The 19,735-nt window shown below is 37.6% G+C and overlaps 1 long non-coding RNA gene across 1 annotated transcript in view; it reads left to right on the forward strand.

Annotated features, from left to right (window-relative positions):
• The first annotated feature begins 1,844 nt into the window (after nucleotides 1–1,844).
• Nucleotides 1,845–19,735, forward strand: part of LOC126299394 (uncharacterized) — a 68,504-nt gene continuing 50,613 nt past the window's right edge. Inside the window, exon 1 of the long non-coding RNA XR_007552795.1 lies at nucleotides 1,845–1,940. This is a non-coding gene — a long non-coding RNA (uncharacterized LOC126299394). The remainder of the gene's footprint in view (nucleotides 1,941–19,735) is intronic.

The raw sequence follows: 19,735 nt of genomic DNA on the forward strand, positions 1-19,735 counted from the left end.
GTCATGAATTAACCTTATCTGTTTTCCCCACTCCATTTGTGCACTGTCTTCATCCCATAGCTCCTTATTTTCTGCAACATGATGTTGGTTCATTTAATGTCTTAAAACCCCTCACCCATGTTATTTTTGTAGCAGTTGCCATCTCCTACTATTCTTTCTTGCCCTCACCCTTTTCTGTGACCTTATTGCACAGTCAGTAAAACTCTACAGTCAGCGTGTTACAGGGATAGCAATCACTAGTATGTATTTCAATCCTTTATACCTGGTATTGCTCTTTTTACCCTTCTGTCTTTCGAATATACCTTCCCTCTATCCATCTTTCCCTTTGCTACTTAGCAAAATGAGTGGGAAACCTCCTCAAAGATGAAAAATGCCCTCTATGATAAGAGTAGTTTTTACATTTAAAAAAAATTAATTGTGTCATTATGAAAGGGAAATTCTGAAACAGCAGAGTAGAAATTGTTTCAATTGTAAAATCTTCCAGGAAAAAATAAAAAGGATACTCATTTACAGTATTTCATAAACATATATTTATAGGTTTGATTTGGTTGGTTTTTAATTAATTTGATTACAGATTTGATGTTTGGTGTGTTCGTGGAAATACTGTCAAACTAAAGGCTTACAAAAAATTAGTTTACAGTTCATTTTGCGTTTACAGCATTTAGAGATCATGACTTTCATTTTATGTTATTTGTTGTTTCTTTCATCACATGAATGCCCCATTTCTATTGAAAAATACTGTGGCATGTTCTTTATTTATTTGTTGCTCTCTGGCTTTTGAATCACTTAAATATATAGAGCGTCTCTCCTCAGAGTCATTTGGCTCATTTTCTCTGGTGTTTTGGAAGATATTTGCAATTTATTTTTCCAGCATATAACTGGATTTATCCCAAACAAATACTGCTCATCACATGTTTCATGCAATGCCTTGCCTACATCGAAAGAGACACTTTGTTTCCATTGTAAACAAAACAATTGTTAAAGTGAAATTTCATGTATCCATTCAACAGAGTGGTCCCAAATTAGTGTGGTCAGATATTCCATTTATCAATATGTTTCAACAAGGACAGTAAAATTTAAGAATAATGAGTACTGTAGCAGTGACAGTGCTGCCTTGGCCTCTGCTGACTGCTACCGTCCTGCAGAAGCACTGCTCAGCCTCTGCTACAGTTCTGATTATTCTCTGTATTTTACTGTTGGTTTTAATACATACTGATAAAAAGAATAATGCACAAGACTAATTTGGGACTGCTCTATCAAATGAGTACCTAAAATTCCACATTAAAAATAATTTGGTTTGTAATGGGAAACAAACCAACACTCTCTGTCAATGCTGGGTGCCATATGGATGATATGAAGAGCAGAATTTGTTTGGACCAACTCCAGCTACATACTGCAAAAACAAAACTGTACATACCTATGGAAACTCCAAAGAAAATATATCTATATAACGTTATAATGATTTCACAGCCAACATAGCTGTGTCATATGATCTATATGCACTTCTGTGCTTTATAATTAATGTTTCATTCATCATAATGAACATGGATCTAATATCACCTCAAGACTCACCTAAAGCTTTGATTAGCTATTGGTACGAAAAATTAGGTTACATTAATATTTATAACTGTGAACTAGCATTAGTAGACAAATTGTGGGATAAAGGCATGCATTTTAGCAGCTTACTATTGGTGTGTGAAGTTTCCAGGTATTAAAAAGACATTACTTTAATTACAGTTGATGTGCCATTACAATCATTATATTTCCTTTCATATTTTGTGCCTTGAAGGTGATGGAGAGTAAACATGTTGCACAGTCTACAATACACAAAGGACACCAGACAAACCATGGTTTGACAGTTTCAGTGCGAGAAGCTAATAATAGAGACACACAAGATCATGGTATAGAAGGAAGTAATACCAAGACTGGGCCCCAATCTGGTTAGTATATTAAATTTCAGTCACTTCTTCATTCTACAGTCTGTAATTTCTGCTTCAAGGTTATGAATATTTATAACTCTATGAGAAATACTTTTTCCCTGTCTATGAGTTTTATTTCATGAATTGCTGTTTCCTCACTGAGTGTACATCATCTTGTTTCCAAGATCACTGCACTACTGTAGTTCTCTGTTTATGCTATAATCATAATTACTGTATGAAATTGACTTTTATTGGCATTGTTTAGAAACAGGGATCTAAATATAAAAGAAGATTAATGTATAAAGTAAAGCTATAATGTAAAGAGGTCATCTAAATACAAAATGAGATTAATGTGTAAAGTAAAGCTATACTGTAAAGAGTTGATACAAAATTCAGCAACACAGCAGTTATGCTATCTTAACTGTATGATGCAGAGCTTAATATTGGCCCGAACAGCATTCTGACACCTCCCAGAGACCATTTCTTTACTTCACTGAGGTATGTGGGCTGGAGATTTAAAACAGATACATGTATTAAATTGCAGGGCACTTGTAACATGCCAGCACCAGTGACCTGTGAATGTGAAACAGGTGACCAATGTGACATGATGATGGCCAGGGCCATAAGGCAAATATTCTGTGTGTGTGTGTGTGTGTGTGTGTGTGTGTGTGTGTGCATGTATGGTATACACAAGATAAGTTCATTGAGATGTTAAACTGACTGCAACTTTCAATGTTGTAGGAGTTGAAAACATGATGTCATAGTCACAAAGACTTGTGCCAATATGTATCAAACAGAACTAAAACCAAAATGACACTGTTACAGAGGCAGCTGATAGTACCTCTTGGTTATGTAGAATCTTGTCATTTTATTGTTGTGATTATAGAAAAATTATCTTTTAAAAATCTGTATTTCAAATGAGTGTTTTGTAAAAATTGATTTCTCGTTATACTTTTATCACAACTTTTCAGAAATCAAAATTTATGATTTTTATGGCTGGGAAGGACAAGGGGGTTGGGGGTCAATTTTCTGGGGGAAGGATTGTTATCTAGTACCTAAGTATTAGAACTTAAGTGTTTATTTTTTCGTAATTGAGGAATACCATGTTATTTACACACAACTATGCTAAAGTTTCAATTTTAGCAAGAGGTATATTTTTCCTTAATCATTATTAAGATTATAAGTCTAAAAAAGTATGTTTTCTAGCATTTCAACCTTCATATATTTAGAATCAGTTTCACTACCATACTGCTCTATTATTATATTATCTGACATTGTTTCATGAAACTGTTCACAGCAGGTGCTGTGTGCAAAATGCTACCAGATGTTCCAGAGTACCTGACGTTCCAGAACAAAGTTTCAATCCACCACTAAATTAATGTTCAGCCAAGGAAAAAAACGCTCCTTTTGTGATATATAGGATTATTCTTTGCAATGTGAGAGTAGTATTTGTGGTAATGCTTTTGAGCTGAAGTAGCAACAACTCTGATAACTCTTTCAACACGTAGTGTTCTGTTGTTTCCCATTTGCTGTGAAAGTGTTTTAGTACACCATCATACTTTCTCTTCAATGCTACAGAAGGACACTGTGTGATGGAGCCATTTTATTTAAACATGCTACCACTCAGGTGGCTGCATGTTGTAGATGTGTTAATATACACAACTGAATTCGTACAAAAATTTTCCAGTATCTGTTAGAATTCATAGTAAATATATTCAGTTGCTGTTGTGGCCTTTTTTTGCTGTTTTTGACTTTGCTTTGAGTCTAACTGTTTGTCATAATTGAAATAATAATATAATTCTCTTTTCTTTTCTGTTCTATCTATTCAGAGTAAATTTCATATTTGTTATGAAGTTGACACAAACTTGGGCTTACACAAATTTAGATAAGGAATTTATTCATGTGGCTGATGACTTGGAACGTGTATGCAATGTCAAGTATTGACTGATTCAATAATTGTATCTCTATATGTGATATTTCACAATAGAAGCTTGATAAATATTGGAGGAGATAACTGCCTTAGATATTATTCACACGTCATAACAGACATGACTGTTTCATTGCCCTCTCAATACCCAGACTGAAAATGTTCTGGATTCAGGAAATCACATGTGTCTATTTACAGTTATTTTGATTTTTACAGGTTGGGTGAAAAAGATTAAACTTGTTGATTACTGGACAAGATATGTTCCTTTGTAGTCTCCATCATCCAGAACTTTTTTCTGATATTGTCTGCATTACTTTGAGATTGTTTAACTTCTGTGAAAGCTCTAGCTGTTCTCAAGTAAACAGTTTATGCTAAGTTAATAAACTTAAACATCATTTCACAGTAGTTGTTATCTGTGTAAAGAACAATGCATTTTTATTGTTCTTCAAATGGTCATTATCAACGAAACAACTTGTTCCATGCAAATGAAATAGGTGTGGAATAAAACAACATATGCTTTCTGAGTGGAATGGAATGTGTACATTTACGGAAATGCTTCAATGGAAATTATGTTCCACAAATTGGAGATAAAATAGTGACACTGTAGTAATATCCAAGAAGGTATGTTTCAAGCAGGGATACACTCTCTGTCAGTAACTGGTATTGAAGTCCAGAATCCTTTCTGTGACTCCACAATAATGAGCCAAACACATCTGATAGGGCTCATCAGAACACGCTCAATATGTCATAACTGTAGCTGATATAGAAATCAAGAGAAATCCTGCTTATTGTAACTGATACAATACTTTATCAAGTGTTGTATGTAATCTAGCTGTTACATGACTTTCATGTTTTAAATGGCAAAAGACTGTGATAATAACTATAAGAAAAATGAGAAACTGCAAGATGCAGTAGCTTACAACTAGAATATAGTGGCATTTGTTCAATTGGGCAAGCTACTGAACTTACATGTGTTAGTGCATACATATTCTAAAGAGAAACCACTATCTTCTGTCATTGAATATTCATTTTAGTTCCATGTAATTGTCACATACCATCCTCTTCTCAGTGTCTTCTAAATGCTTCATCATAGATCATCCTATTCCTTTCCTTTCCCATTACCTTCCTTTCAAGAATATTAATGATGGAAGTGTTGTGTCTGATGACATGTCTAATAAATTTTATTTTTCTCATTTCTGTTTCCTTCAATAGTTTCCTCTCTTTGTTCATTTCTCTCAAGACTTCCAGGCTGGTTTTTCTTTCTGTCCAACTCATTCTTGTCACTTTCTGCCATGTCCATATTTCAACAGGTTTAAGTTGATTTATTTCCAAATCACCCAGAGTCCAGCCTTTACATCCACAGAACAGTGCACTCCATCAAAATGATTTTGGAAAGGATTCTGTGGAATCTGTATTCATATGTTTGCTGGTTAAAACGTTTTTGTTAATCGATGCCTGATTTTCCAGTACTGTCCTTCTGTTCACTTCCATTAAGCATCTATTGTCCTCTCTGATTGTACTACGAAAATAACAAATTGTGTTGCCTTCTCAGTTGAGACGGCATCAATTTTTATATTAGTTACAGTTTCTTCCAATTTTTCTGTACTACCATTACTTTTGTTTTCTATGTGTTCACTTTTAGTTTCTATAGTTAGTAGTGTCTGGTAGGATTTGCTACATTTTATTCATTTCTTTTTCAGAGGTTTCAGCTATGATGATGACATCAGCAAATATAATACAGTGCATCCATTCATCGCTGGCTTTTACTACCTTTGTTTCTCTTTCATGATCCTCAATGAACAAGTTAAATAAATATGGGGTTAAGGGACATTCTGTAATAACACAATTCAAATTTGTGTCGCACTTCACCTAGTGTAGACCGGGAACAGTCTGCTAGACCTGCCCAGTGTGAACTGGCACGGCCCATGCTGCCTGAGTTGTTGTTGTTCCGCTGGCAGAGGGCGTGTGCCCTCTGGTGGACGGGACTTTACTTGCGGCAATTACTGTCTGTGGCACACCGTGCTGATGTGTTCCCCCCTGCGATCTTTCTGGTGGCTACTGCACATTCTAGTGTAACTCCTTTTCTAATCATGGTCTTTTCTTCTACATTATTGTTGTTTGTTTTGTTACCTTTTTTGGATACTATTGATTAATCATTATTTTATTATTTTATCCTCAAGTCAAGTCTTGTTCTTTTCATAGAGCTAAAGAATAGTTTCCAGTTCTTATTCTCAAAAGCTTCTCATAGTTGACAAAGGTAAGATAAGCTCTTCTACTCACATCCATCCATCCCTCCAACAGCATTCAAAAGGCATAAATTCTTCTCTTGTTGCTCTGCCTTCTCTGAGTCAAAATTTGTCTTCTTCATTATAATTACCTACTACTACTAATTTTGCTCTAGTTTTGTTCTAAAGGGTTCTGATTTTCTTGTAAACTTGGTCCTGTTTTCCCTTTGTCTGATTCTCTCCTCTGTCTCTAACAATGCTTTTCATCCATTTCTCTTTTTCTTCTATTCATTTGGTTATGATGTGATTCGTAATTCTTATGTAATCATCTACATTGTTATTCTTCCTGAGTTCATTCCTTTTCTGAATTAGGTTTAGTATTTATTCCAACATACAAGGTTTTTTGTATTCCAGTTTTTTTTCTTAAAAACACATTTGTTGCTTCTATTATCCCCGTTGTAATATTATTCCACTGCATTGGTCCATCACTTCGATTGGATATTTTATTGGTTCTTTCCTCAAAACCTATCTTTACTACTCCTGCTTTCAATTCTTCTATTCTCCATTCATTACTGACGTATCTCTTCATGCTCTTAAAATCTAATGTTACACTTGGCTAACACTACATCTACATCTACATCTACATCCGTACTCCGCAAGCCACCTGTCTGTAGGCTATTTGTGTGTGCTCCTGGATAGCTGTGGCATGATTTTTATGTGATTCCAGTACCTTTGTTTCATTGGTATGTAATGCAACTAAAATCGTCTTTTGTCTGGTGCCTCCCATGTGCACCTTCTTCTAAGAGGATCTTCAGATTATGTATTTATAATAACCATATTATTTTGATTGCAGAAATCTATCAAATTTTCACCTCTTTCATTTGTTCCCCCAAGCCCCAATTTCTTTAGTCAGTTTTAATAGTTATTCTACATCTTCATATATGTCTCCAAGTCATGAGCAAATGTTGGGAAATATGTCTGGCATATTAACAGGTTCACAGGTCTAGTACTTATTTGTACCATCAGTAACTGGTCACAGACATTTCAAGTATTGCCAACATTATTTGATAATTTTCCTCTTATTAGAACTGCCACTTCTTGCTTTCTTCTTTTCTCATCACCACCATAAACTACTCTAAACTTACCACTTCAGAAATCTCCATTTCCCTTGCATCTTGTCTCACGTACACCTAATATAGCTATCTCATTCTCATTCATGTGATCTTTCACATCATCCAGTTTTCCAGTTTCAGTACCATTTGTACATTCCATGTCCCAATCTCCAACATAATTTTACAGGGATTTCACTCAGTGATGACCTGAAAAGCCCTCTTACATCTCCTGCCAGATCTTGGCTTCCAACATCTATAATCAGTAGGTAATATCAACTTCCTTGGTTGCATTCTACACTACTGGCCATTAAAATTGCTACACCATGAAGAAGACATGCTACAGATGTGAAATTTGACCAACAGGAAGAAGATGCTGTGATATGCAAATTATTAGCTTTTCAGAGGATTCACACAAGTTTGGTGCTGGTGGCGACACCTACAACATGCTGACATAAGGAAAGTTTCCAACCGATTTCTCATACACAACAGCAGTTGACTGGCATTGCCTGGTGAAACATTGTTATGATGCCTTGTGTAAGGAGGAGAAATGCGTACCATCACATTTCCAACTTTGATAAAGGTCGGATTGTAGCCTATCACGATTGCGGTTTATCGTATTGCGGCATTGCTGCTCACGTTGATCCAATGGCTGTTAGCAGATTATGAAATTGACAGGTTCAGGAGGGTAATACGGAATGCCGTGCTGGATCCCAATGGCCTTGTATCACTAGCAGTCGAGATGACAGGCATCTTATCTGCATGGCTACGGATCGTGCAGCCACGTCTTGATCCCTGAATCAACAGATTGGGACATTGGCAAGACAACAACCATCTGCACGAACAGTTTGACCACATTTGCAGCAGCATGGACTATCAGCTCGGAGACCATGGCTGCAGTTACAGACAGGAGCACCTGCGATGGTGTACTCAACCGCGAACCTGGGTGCATGAATGGGAAAACATCATTTTTTTCGGATGAATCCAGGTTCTGTTTACAGCATCATGATGGTCGCATCTGTGTTTGGTGACATCGTGGTGAACTCACATTGGAAGTGTGTATTTGTCATCGCCATATTGGTGTATCACCTGGCGTGATGGTGTGGGGTGCCATTAGTTACACGTCTCGGCCACCTCTTGTTTGCATTGATCACACTTAGAACAGTCGACATTACATTTCAGATGTGTTGTGACCCATTCTCTACCCTTCATTCGATCACTGTGAAACCCCACATTTCAGCAGGATAATGCACAACCGCATGTTGCAGGTCCTGTATGGGCCTTTCTGGATACAGAAAATGTTTGACTGCTGCCCTGGCCAGCACATTCTCCAGATCTCTCACCAATTGAAAACGTCTGGTCAATGGTGGTCGAGCAACTGGCTTATCACAACACGCCAGTCACTACTCTTGATGAACTGTGGTATCGTGTTGAAGCTGCATGAACAGCTGTACCTGTACACACCATCCAAGCTCTGTTTGACTCAATGCCCAGGTGTATCAAGGCCTTTATTACAGCCAGAGCTGGTTGTTCTGGGTACTGATTTATCAGGATGTATGCACCCAAATTGCGTGAAAATGTAATCACATGTCAGTTCCAGTATAATATATTTGTCTAATGAATACCCATTTATCATCTGCATTTCTTCTTGGTGTCATACTTTTAATGGCCAATACTGTACTTGGGACATATTTCAGATCTTTACTGTATTGGTATGCCATTGCTTCTGTACACTGTGCCATTGAACTAGATGTGCTGGCTCATCTGCTTTTTTTCCCATTTTTTTTAGCAATTTCTCACTCCCAAGGACAAAAGAGTGCCCTCACCTCAAAAGAATACATACTCCTTGAAAAAACTTTTTATGTCCTGAATTCATGATAATCAATGCTCTGGCTCCTCTCAGTGTGACAATTAACATGAAAAATCAGTAAAATAAGTTTTATCCGCCTATGCTAAAAGAAACTGCAGGAATGCTGAGATGCATTGTTGCATTCCATCCTGGATTTCCATTGTTTGAAATTGCATAAAGTTGGACAGAAGATTAAAAAATTCATGGTAGAGAAAGGGTATCTGTTGATAATCCTCTAATATTTGTGTAATTTTCTGTACATGGGTTACTGCACTCAAAATTAGAAGTAGCAGATGTTTTAGATGCTTTAATACGTGTGTTGTATGTGAAGCCTAAAAATTTGAAAACATATGTGCTCTGATAACAAAACAAATATTATGAAATCTATTTTTACATCACAAAATTTAATCATGAACTTACTGAAGGTTTTCAGGCACCTTGATTTTTTCACCTCATTTGTAATTGCCTAGGAGCAATGTACTGACATAATTTTCTCAAAACATATTTTTGCTCTTCCTAAAGGTGTTCTGGCTTGTAGTCACCTTGATGTTTAACATTTACAAATTATTGTACTGAGATTGATAAAGAGGAAATAGCATTGCTAAATCACAGAAAGCTCGGGACGCACCACTCATCTACCTCAAATACACAAAAGTACTTCACAACCCACTGATATGTTACTGTGTAGGACAGGCAAAGCAATGTTATAATCACTCTCTTATATACCCTCAAAATTAATATAATATAATCCTTGAACTATATCTTACAGGACAGAATATACAGTACACATTCAATAAAACAAAAGCGAAAAATTAACAATGTAGGAACAGATATATTGTTACTTACCATAAATATGCCACATTAAGTAGCAGACAGTCAAAATTAGGAGACACTTACATAAACCTTTTTGCCTCAGCCTTCATCAGCAAAAGAGAAACACACGCCACTCATACACACAAGCAAGTACACCTTCTGCATACGTGGCTGCCAACTCCGGCACCTTGGGCCTGGGTGGGGAAGGGGTGGGTGGGAGTGGGGAAGAAGGAGAGTGGGAAAGGAGAGAGGTAGAGAAGGGGAAAAAGACTAATGGCTGCTTTCAGCAAACAGAAGGTCATGTAGTGCTGGAGGAGGGAAGGAGGTAGGTTGTTAGATAACGGAGGCTAGTGAAGCTTGAGGACAGGGGGTTACAGGAACATAGGCTATACTACAGGGAGGTTTCCCACCTGCACAATTCAGAAAGGTTGGTGGTGGTAGGAAGAATTCAGGTGGTGCAGGCAGTGAAGCAGTTATTGAAGTGATGCACATCATGTCCAATTATTTGGCTAGGCAGCTTGTTAGTTGCCACTCCCCTGTAGAAAGCAACATAGTGGGTGCAGCTTAGTTTGCAGTTCATGTGGTTGCTTTCTCATGTAGCCCTGGCTTTGATGAGGTAGAAGATGGCTGTGGCCAGGGTGGAGTAGGTTGGTGGTGGGAGAATGTATGGTACATATCTTTTATCTAGGGTTTGTAATACAGGTGGATTAGGGATGGAGAAGGATATTACATACATCCTGTAGGTAGCAGAACACACCTGTGGGAGGGTCGGAGGAATAGTGGGCAGGATATTCCTCATTTCAGGGCATGAAGAAAGATAGTTGAAACCTTCTCAGAGGATGTGACTCAATTGCACCATTCCTTAGTTGTTCTGATCCACATTAGGAGTGCTCCTTTGTGACTCAGTGGTGGGAATGTGGGTTACTAAGAGAGACAAGGCATAGGAGATCTCTTTCTGTGCAAGGCTGGGAGAGTAATTTTGGTCTGGTAAAGTCTCAGTGAAACCCTTGGTATATTTGGAGAGGGGCTACATGTCACTATAGATACAATGACCATGGCTGGATAGGCTGTATGGAAAGGACTTCTTGATGCGGAATGAGTAGCAGCTATCAAAGTGGAGGTATTGATGGTAGTCAGTAGTTTTCATACAGACAACGGAACTGATGTAGCCATCCTTGAAGTGGAAGTAAACATTGAGGAAACTGACTTGTTGGCTTGAGGAGGACAAGGTGAAGCAAATGGGGGTGAAGGTGATGAAGAAGATGTCATCAATGAATCTGAACCAGGTGAAGGCTTGGGATTCTAGGTGTTCAGGAAGAATTCCTATATATGGTCAATGAATATGTAGGTATAGGATGGTGCTATGTGAGTGCCCATTGTTGTACCATGGATTTGAATGTAGTGACACTTTCGAAGTAGAAGTAATTGTGGGTGATAGTATAATAGCTCATGGTGACCAGGAGAGAGCATGTAGGTGTAGAGTCAGTTAGGCACTGGGAAAGGTAGCATTCAATAGTGGTAAAACTATGGAATTAAGGTTCGTAGTGTAAAGGGAGCTGATATCCACAACATCAACGGTGGTGAACAGGGCATCATGTGATAAAGGAACAGGAACTATGGAGAGTCAGTGAGGCAATGGTTACTGTCTTTTATATGGTAGGATGGGTTATAGGTAATAGGCTGAAGGTGTTGCTCCACAAGAGCATAGATTCTGTCTATGGGGGCTCAGTAGTGGTCATAATGAGACATCCTGGGCAGTTGGGTTTATGCACTTTAGATAGCATGTAAACACATCTACAGACAAAGTAATACCTTCTTGCTCTCAACATCTCATACAGGGTGTATACAACCTGGGAAAACTGGGAGATCCAGGAAAAACACAGGAATTTTTTCATCTGGGAGAAAACCAGAAAAAGCCAAAGAATTTTTCGTTGTTTTAGTTTTCTGTTAATTTTTTGTAATTTTGACTGGTAAGAACCAATACTCTAACAAAGGATATTACTGTATCCCACTACTGCAGAATAATGCTTCAACCATAAAACATAAATGAGAGGGAAAAAAAACAAAAATAACTTAAATTGCAAAGGAAATATACCATACACAACAACGACACACAGTATTCATGCAAGCGTCTGCCAACAGCAAAATGTGTCAAAGGCTTTAGAAAGACTATGCAATGCTTTGTAACAACAATTTGCCTCTTATGAGTGTGAAGTCACAACTGTTTAGATTAGATTCATTTTAGCAGTTACGAGCGGGCTCATACACATGCGCAACAGAGTCACGTTTGAGTAGTAGAATCTCCCACTTCTGGCTATAGGAATGTGGCAGTTAGCTGTTCAAGCAGTCGTAGCAAGCAGCTAGTTGCTACCAGGAAAAGGGGGCACCAAATTCATATTCTTGGGGAAAAAAAACCTTGTTTCACAAAGCACCTAGCATCCAGTGTAGGTTGGTCTACTGGTTATTCATATTATTTTGAAACACATCCCTGTTGGTTTTAGAAGATTCTTGAAAACTTTTTAAGTTGAATTCTGAATCATAAGTAGATTTTTGAATTCATGCATAGTGTACATGATGTTTCTGTCAGGAGAATCTCCATCCCATCTAGAAATAAACTTTCCACTGACAAAAGGGTACAGAACTATATGATCTGAACAGTGTAAAGCCGAATGGATGAATGCCAATCGCTGTCTGATTATATGGGTGATTGAGTCTGCGAATGATCAGCGTTGTTATAATTACTAGCGAAATCAATAGATTCAGATTACCAGAATGGAAATAAATGACTAACAGCAATAACAGGTGAGGAAGATTATGTATTATCTTCTCAGTGTATCCAACAAAATGATATTTGGTCAGAAAATTTCTGGCTAGATTGCTACACTAGTAAGGACCAGTTATACAGTCCCCGGCTAGCAGCCGCTTAAGCTCTATTCTGGAACTAACATGGAAAACACACTGTGCAAACATGTAACAATGCCTAACCAGAGAATAATAATGAGATAACTAAACCTGTGTTTCTGGCAGGGTTAGTGAAATTAATCGGTGAACAAATTTTGACAATGGCAGGAATAGCTACAGAATTGTTGATGACAAGATTGTTTGTTAGAATGAGGAAGGAGAAGAAACGGGGATGCCACACAAATTATGGAAGAACAGGACAACTCCAAATGTATATAAAAATTTGGTAATACTACTTTTTGATCTCATGCTTGATATATGTATGCATATGAATGAAATGTGAAACTATTTCCTAACATAAAGCTTTTTGCTTGTAGTAGACGTAATATGCATTTGATACTGGTATGTCATGAATTATATTCTGTCCTGTTATAGAAATGACCATTTGTGCCAAAACAGTCTCGTTTATTTGCTCTGTGTTACAAAATTGTTGCAATATTAGAAAAGCCTATTTTGTTTTATCTAGCAGACAGTAAAAAATAGACATAATCAGATCAAGAAACAACACCAGTCTTGCATATTATTTATAATCACAGCTCTTCCAGTAGGAGATAACAACATTTTGATTTTTCATGCAGCAAAACATTTAATGAACTTTTGCAGAAAGGAAAGCCATGTAAAGGTGTAGCAAAATTAGAGGGGAAAAAATGCTAAGAGCTAAGGATTGAAGAAATGTGTAGTTTCTTGCTTGTCTCTTGTCTTTAATGGTTTTATGTATCCTACATTTAATTTTATGTCACACAAAACAGCAAGTTATAAGCTAATAGGCAATAAAGAGTGCAAATTTTCTAAAGAGTTGTTCTCCGAATTACAAATAATCCCATATGCTATTAACTGTGAAATTTTCTTTTTAAGGAGGGGCAGGGTGTCAAACCGGCCAACTGGGAGCAGGAGAGGCACCACTGTCCTGAATCTAGTTTGATGGCATCCATTACAAAATATACACATTTCAATTCTACAAAGCAAAATACAGTGACATGTGATAGAAGAATGCTGTATGAAGACGCATGGCACTGCACTTTGTCACACTTATGACCAAATAACTTGTCTTACATTTCCTTGAACACATGTGTTTTATGTTTCAGACTTTTCAGAAAGAAGTGCACTACAAGATGAAGATAGTTTTGAAAATCTTTTTTTTTTATTTATTTATTGGCCCGGTTAACAAATATTGTAGATCAGTGGCTGATCAGCAGTTATAGTGGGTAGTCTCCATGTGATCCATGTTTACATTTAGTGACCTTGCTGTTTGCCCTTCGTTTACTCTCACTTCAAGTGAAAACAAAACCGATATGTGTGGCCGGGAGCTATCAAGTGAATTAAAACACATTCATATAATTATGGAAAGCTAACAAATCTTTTTAGTTTCATATTTTATTTTATTTCTACCTTTCTGACAGTCAAGCGTTAACCGCTTGCAGAACAATGAAGTTATTTTGCCTGTTTGCTAAACAAATTTGACTTTTATTAACTTTTTCTGCGGAGGCAGGCAATTTGTTTGAAATGATATTCCACAGTACTGGCTAGTCTCCACTGTTCACTGCATTTCAAGTGCACATTTTCATCTTTTAGCATGTATGGCATTGTTGTTGTGGTCTTCAGTCCTGAGACTGGTTTGATACAGCTCTCCATGCTACTCTATCCTGTGCAAGCTTCTTTATCTCCCAGTACTTACTGCAACCTACATCCTTCTGAATCTGCTTATTGTCTTCATCTCTTGGTCTCCCTCTACGATTTTTACCCTCCACACTGCCCTCCAATGCTAAATTTGTGATCCCTTGATGCCTCAAAACATGTCTTACCAACCGGTCCCTTCTTTTTGTCAAGTTTTGCCACAAACTCCTCTTCTCCCCAATTCTATTCAATACCTCCTCATTAGTTATGTGATCTACCCATCTAATCTTCAGCATTCTTCTGTAGCACCACATTTTGAAAGCTTCTATTCTCTTCTTGCCCAAACTATTTATCATAAATGTTTCACTTCCATACATGGCTACACTCCATACAAATACTTTCAGAAACGACATCCTGACACTTAAATCTATATTCGATGGTAACAAATTTCTCTTCTTCAGAAACGCTTTCCTTGCCATTGCCAGTCTACATTTTATATCCTCTCTACTTTGACCATCATCAGTTATTTTACTCCCTAAACAGCAAAACTCCTTTACTACTTTAAGTGTCTCATTTCCTAATCTAATTCCCTCAGCATCCCCCGATTTAATTTGACTACATTCCATTATCCTCGTTTTGCTTTTGTTGATGTTCATCTTATATCCTCCTTTCAAGACACTGTCCATGCCGTTCAACTGCTCTTCCAAGTCCTTTGCTGTCTCTGACAGAATTACAATGTCATCGGCGAACCTGAAAGTTTTTATTTCTTCTCCATGAATTTTAATACCTACTCCAAATTTTTCTTGTGCTTCCTTTACTGCTTGCTCAATATACAGATTGAATAACATCGGGGAGAGGCTACAACCCTGTCTCACTCCCTTCCCAACCACTGCTTCCCTTTCATGCCCCTCGACTCTTATAACTGCCATCTGGTTTCTGTACAAATTGTAAATAGCCTTACACTCCCTGTATTTTACCCCTGCCACCTTTAGAATTTGAAAGAGAGTCTTCGAGTCAACATTGTCAAAAGCTTTCTCTAAGCCTACAAATGTTAGAAATGTAGGTTTGCCTTTTCTTAATCTTTCTTCTAAGACAAGTCGTAAGGTTAGTATTCCCTCATGTGTTCCAACATTTCTGCAGAATCCAAACTGATTTTCCCCAAGGTCCGCTTCTACCAGTTTTTCCAGTCATCTGTAAAGAATTCGTGTTAGTATTTTGCAGCTGTGACTTATTAAACTGATAAATCAGTAATTTTCACATCTGTCAACACCTGCTTTCTTTGGGATTGGAATTACTATATTTTTCTTGAAGTCTGATGGTATTTCGCCTGTCTCGTACATCTTGCTCACCAGATGGTAGAGTTTTGTCAGGACTGGCTCTCCCATGGCCGTCAGTAGTTCTAATGGAATGTTGTCTACTCCGGGGGCCTTGTTTCGACTCAGGTCTTTCAGTGCTCTGTCAAACTCTTCACGCAGTATCGTATCTCCCATTTCATCTTCATCTGCATCCTCTTCCATTTCCAGAACATTGTCCTCAAGCACATCGCCCTTGTATAAACCCTCTATATACTCCTTCCACCTTTCTGCCTTCCCTTCTTTGCTTAGAACTGGGTTTCCATCTGAGCTCTTGATATTCATACAAGTGGCTCTCTTTTCTCCAAAGGTCTCTTTAATTTTCCTGAATGCAGTATCTATCTTACCCCTAGTGAGATAAGCCTCTACAACCTTACACTTGTCCTCTAGCCATCCCTGCTTAGCCATTTTGCACTTCCTGTCGATCTCATTTTTGAGACGTTTGTATTCCGTTTTGCCTGCTTCATTTACTGCATTTTTATATTTTCTCCTTTCATCAATTAAATTCAATATTTCTTCTGCTACCCTCGGATTTCAATTAGCCCTCGTCTTTTTATCTACTTGATCTTCTGCTGCCTACACTAACTTCATCCCTCAGAGCTACCCATTCTTCTTCTACTGTATTTCTTTATTTCTTTCCTCCATTCCTGTCAATTGTTCTGTTATGCTCTTCCTGAAACTCTCTACAACCTCTGGGTTCTTTCAGTTTATTCAGGTCCCATCTTCTTAAATTAGCACCTTTTTGTAGTTTCTTCAGTTTTAATCTACAGTTTATAGCCAATAGATTGTGGTCAGAGTCCACATCTGCCCCTGGAAATGTCTTACAATTTAAAACCTGATTCCTAAATCTCTGTCTTACCATTATATAATCTATCTGAAATTTGTCAGTATCTCCAGGCTTCTTCCATGTATACAACCTTCTTTTATGATTCTTGATCCAAGTATTAACTATGATTAAGTTATGCTATGTGCAGAATTCTACCAAACGGGTTCCTCTTTCATTTCTTCCCCCCAATCCATATTCACCTACTATGTTTTCTTCTCTCCCTTTTCCTGCTGACGAATTCCAGTCACCCATGGCTATTAAATTTTCGTCTCCCTTCACTACCTGAATAATTTCTTTTATCTCATCATACATTTCCTCAATTTCTTCATCATCTGCAGAGCTAGTTGGCATATAAACTTGTACTACTGTAGTAGGTGTGGGCTTTGTGTCTATCTTGGCCACAATAATGCGTTCACTATGCTGTTTGTAGTAGCTTACCCGCACTCCTATTTTTTTTATTCATTATTAAACCTACTCCTGCATTACCACTATTTGATTTTGTATCTATAACCCTGTATTCACCTGACCAAAAGTCTTGTTCCTCCTGCCACTGAACTTCACTAATTGCCACTATATCTAGCTTTAACCTATCCATTTCCCTTTTTAAATTTTCTAACCTACCTGCCCAATTAAGGGATCTGACATTCCACGCTCCGATCCGTAGAACGCCAGTTTTCTTTCTCCTGATAATGTGGCATTATGCCACAATAAAGAATCAAACATGATATAATACAGTACTGATGCACCAAGAAAATTTACATCCCAAAAACCACACTGAAAAGATTAATATCAGGCCAAGGTCTACTTCTTTGGGAATCTGGACATACAAATGTGCACTTTAAATGTGCACGTTTTAGTATGGTTCACAAAATTCTGATGCTCTTGGAGTACCCTCTGATGTTTTGTTTCTTTTATGACAATGTATGATCTTTCAATGTTTCACACATACGTTCATATGGGATTCTTATGTTATGGTCAGTGTGCAAACTACGTGTCGCGTTATCTGTGCTCTCAGGCAACTGCTGAAAGGAACTTATTTCTAACAGGTTGCTGGAAAATATTGCGAATGATGGTTTTAAAAGCGTTACTTTCAAAGTAAATGTCCTTTTATTCTTAAATCGCAGAGCATTTGACTCTAATTTAAAAATCAACTCTTTGATGACGAGTCATTTAGAAGAATTTCCAATCCTGAAGATAAGACATTGATGTCGTAATTAAAAATTTTACTGGCACATTTGTGTGATATATATTAAAGCGTAACACACACAAAAAAAGATTTACATTATATGCAAAAGCTTAGTATCTCTTGCAGCTTATTAACCTTAGAGACCAATATTGTATGTGAAAGCTTTACCTTTCTTAACTATTTGTTTGCATGTTTGCACTACTTAACAGTGATGTTGCTATTGGCTGACTACATCACGTGTACCATGTTCTGAACATCTGGTGTCATTGGCAGGTGAGATCAGGTGACATGAGCTATGACTGGGTTACAAAAGCTCATCGCAATCCCAATTTCAATGAGTCGGAAAGTAACATGCAGATTTTGATGGAATTCCAATGTATACTATCATGATATGTTGCTACATATCACAGATATATTTCAAAATGGGTCTTTTCCCTGAGTTTCGTTTTCTGAAGGGCTGGGAAATTCTGCACCCATGTCACAAACCATAACCATTCAAAGGATTGATATGTTTTGCAGTTCTGAGGGAAAATATACTGTCACTTAACACAGAAAAAGAGTCATCACTTAACATTTCCGGGCTGAGATGCTGTGGTCCATACATAAGACTCTCCCATAACATTTTGCCTTCGACTGCAGAAGGCATCCTCCAGAGACAATAAGCAAACTGCGACGAGAGCATGAGTGAGTGCCATATATATAAGACATCGGAAGGTGCCGCTGCCAATCACGTGACATCAGCTGTGCTATGATCTCTAATATTGCCAACTCTCTCAGTTGAAATTAATTGATTGTCACACTGTTGCTGCAATGTTGACATCCATATCTTATCCAGCTTAATGCCTTCATCTTTTCTATTACAGTTATTGCAGTGTTTGGCAGTCTCAATGGCCTCTCTGTACAATCACACATAATAATGCAACATCTTTGCTATGATGGTCATCTCACTAAACTTTATTTCATGATCACTTTCCTGAGACACGTGTTCTGCTAAAGCCAATTTATCAATATGTCCAAGGTGGGAGTTCCTTTTATGTGCATCCAGACAGGTGTTGAGGTCCTATTTGTTGTGCCTATATAGACCTTTCCACAAGTGCACAGAATTTTATAAATGCCTGGTGAAGCTAGAGGATGTTGTTTATCTTTTGCGGATCTTAAACCATCTTTTATTTTCGTGGTGGGTCTGAAGGCAGTTTCCACATCATACTTGCTTAAAATTTTTCCAATGCGGTCAGTGACCTTACTGATGAATGGTAAGAACGCTATCCCTTTGCGTTGGTGTCGATCTTCATCCATCCTGGTTGTCAGTCTAGGGCATACTGCACGATCTATCTCTCTGTTGGAATATCCATTCTTCTTGAAGGTCACTCTAAGGTGTTTAATCTCATAATCTAAGTGAACTGGTTCACATATTTTTGTGCCCAGTCTATTAATGTTTTAATTCCCCCTGTTTTATGTCTTGGGTGGTGGTTGGAATCTTTCTGCAGATAACAATCAGTGTGTGTGTGTTTTCTGAAAAACTTATGACCCAATGATCCAACCTCTCATTTGATTACGGTCACATCTAAGAAGATCAGACGACCATCAGTTTCCTTTTCCATTATGAATTGATTTCTTGGATTAATACTATTCAGATGTAACAGGAAGGCATCCAGTTCCTCTCCTCCATGGGTCCATATAACAGTTGTATCATCTACATAACAATACTATCTGGCTGGTCTTTTTCTAGCTGTTTGCAGCGCCCGTTGTTTGAAGTTCTCCTTGAACAACTTAGCCACAGCTGGACTAAGAGGACTTCCCATAGCCAGCCCATTAATCTGTTCATAAAAAGTGCTTTTATATTGAAAATAAGTTGTTGTAAAGCAATGTAAGAATAATGTAAAAATATCACTATGATTGTCCACGTACACACCCTGCCATAGCTCACAAATGTAACTTTCCAGTCAGTGGTACA

This window comes from Schistocerca gregaria, chromosome X (assembly GCF_023897955.1).
Source record: "Schistocerca gregaria isolate iqSchGreg1 chromosome X, iqSchGreg1.2, whole genome shotgun sequence".
Classification (NCBI taxonomy): Eukaryota; Metazoa; Arthropoda; class Insecta; order Orthoptera; family Acrididae; genus Schistocerca; species Schistocerca gregaria.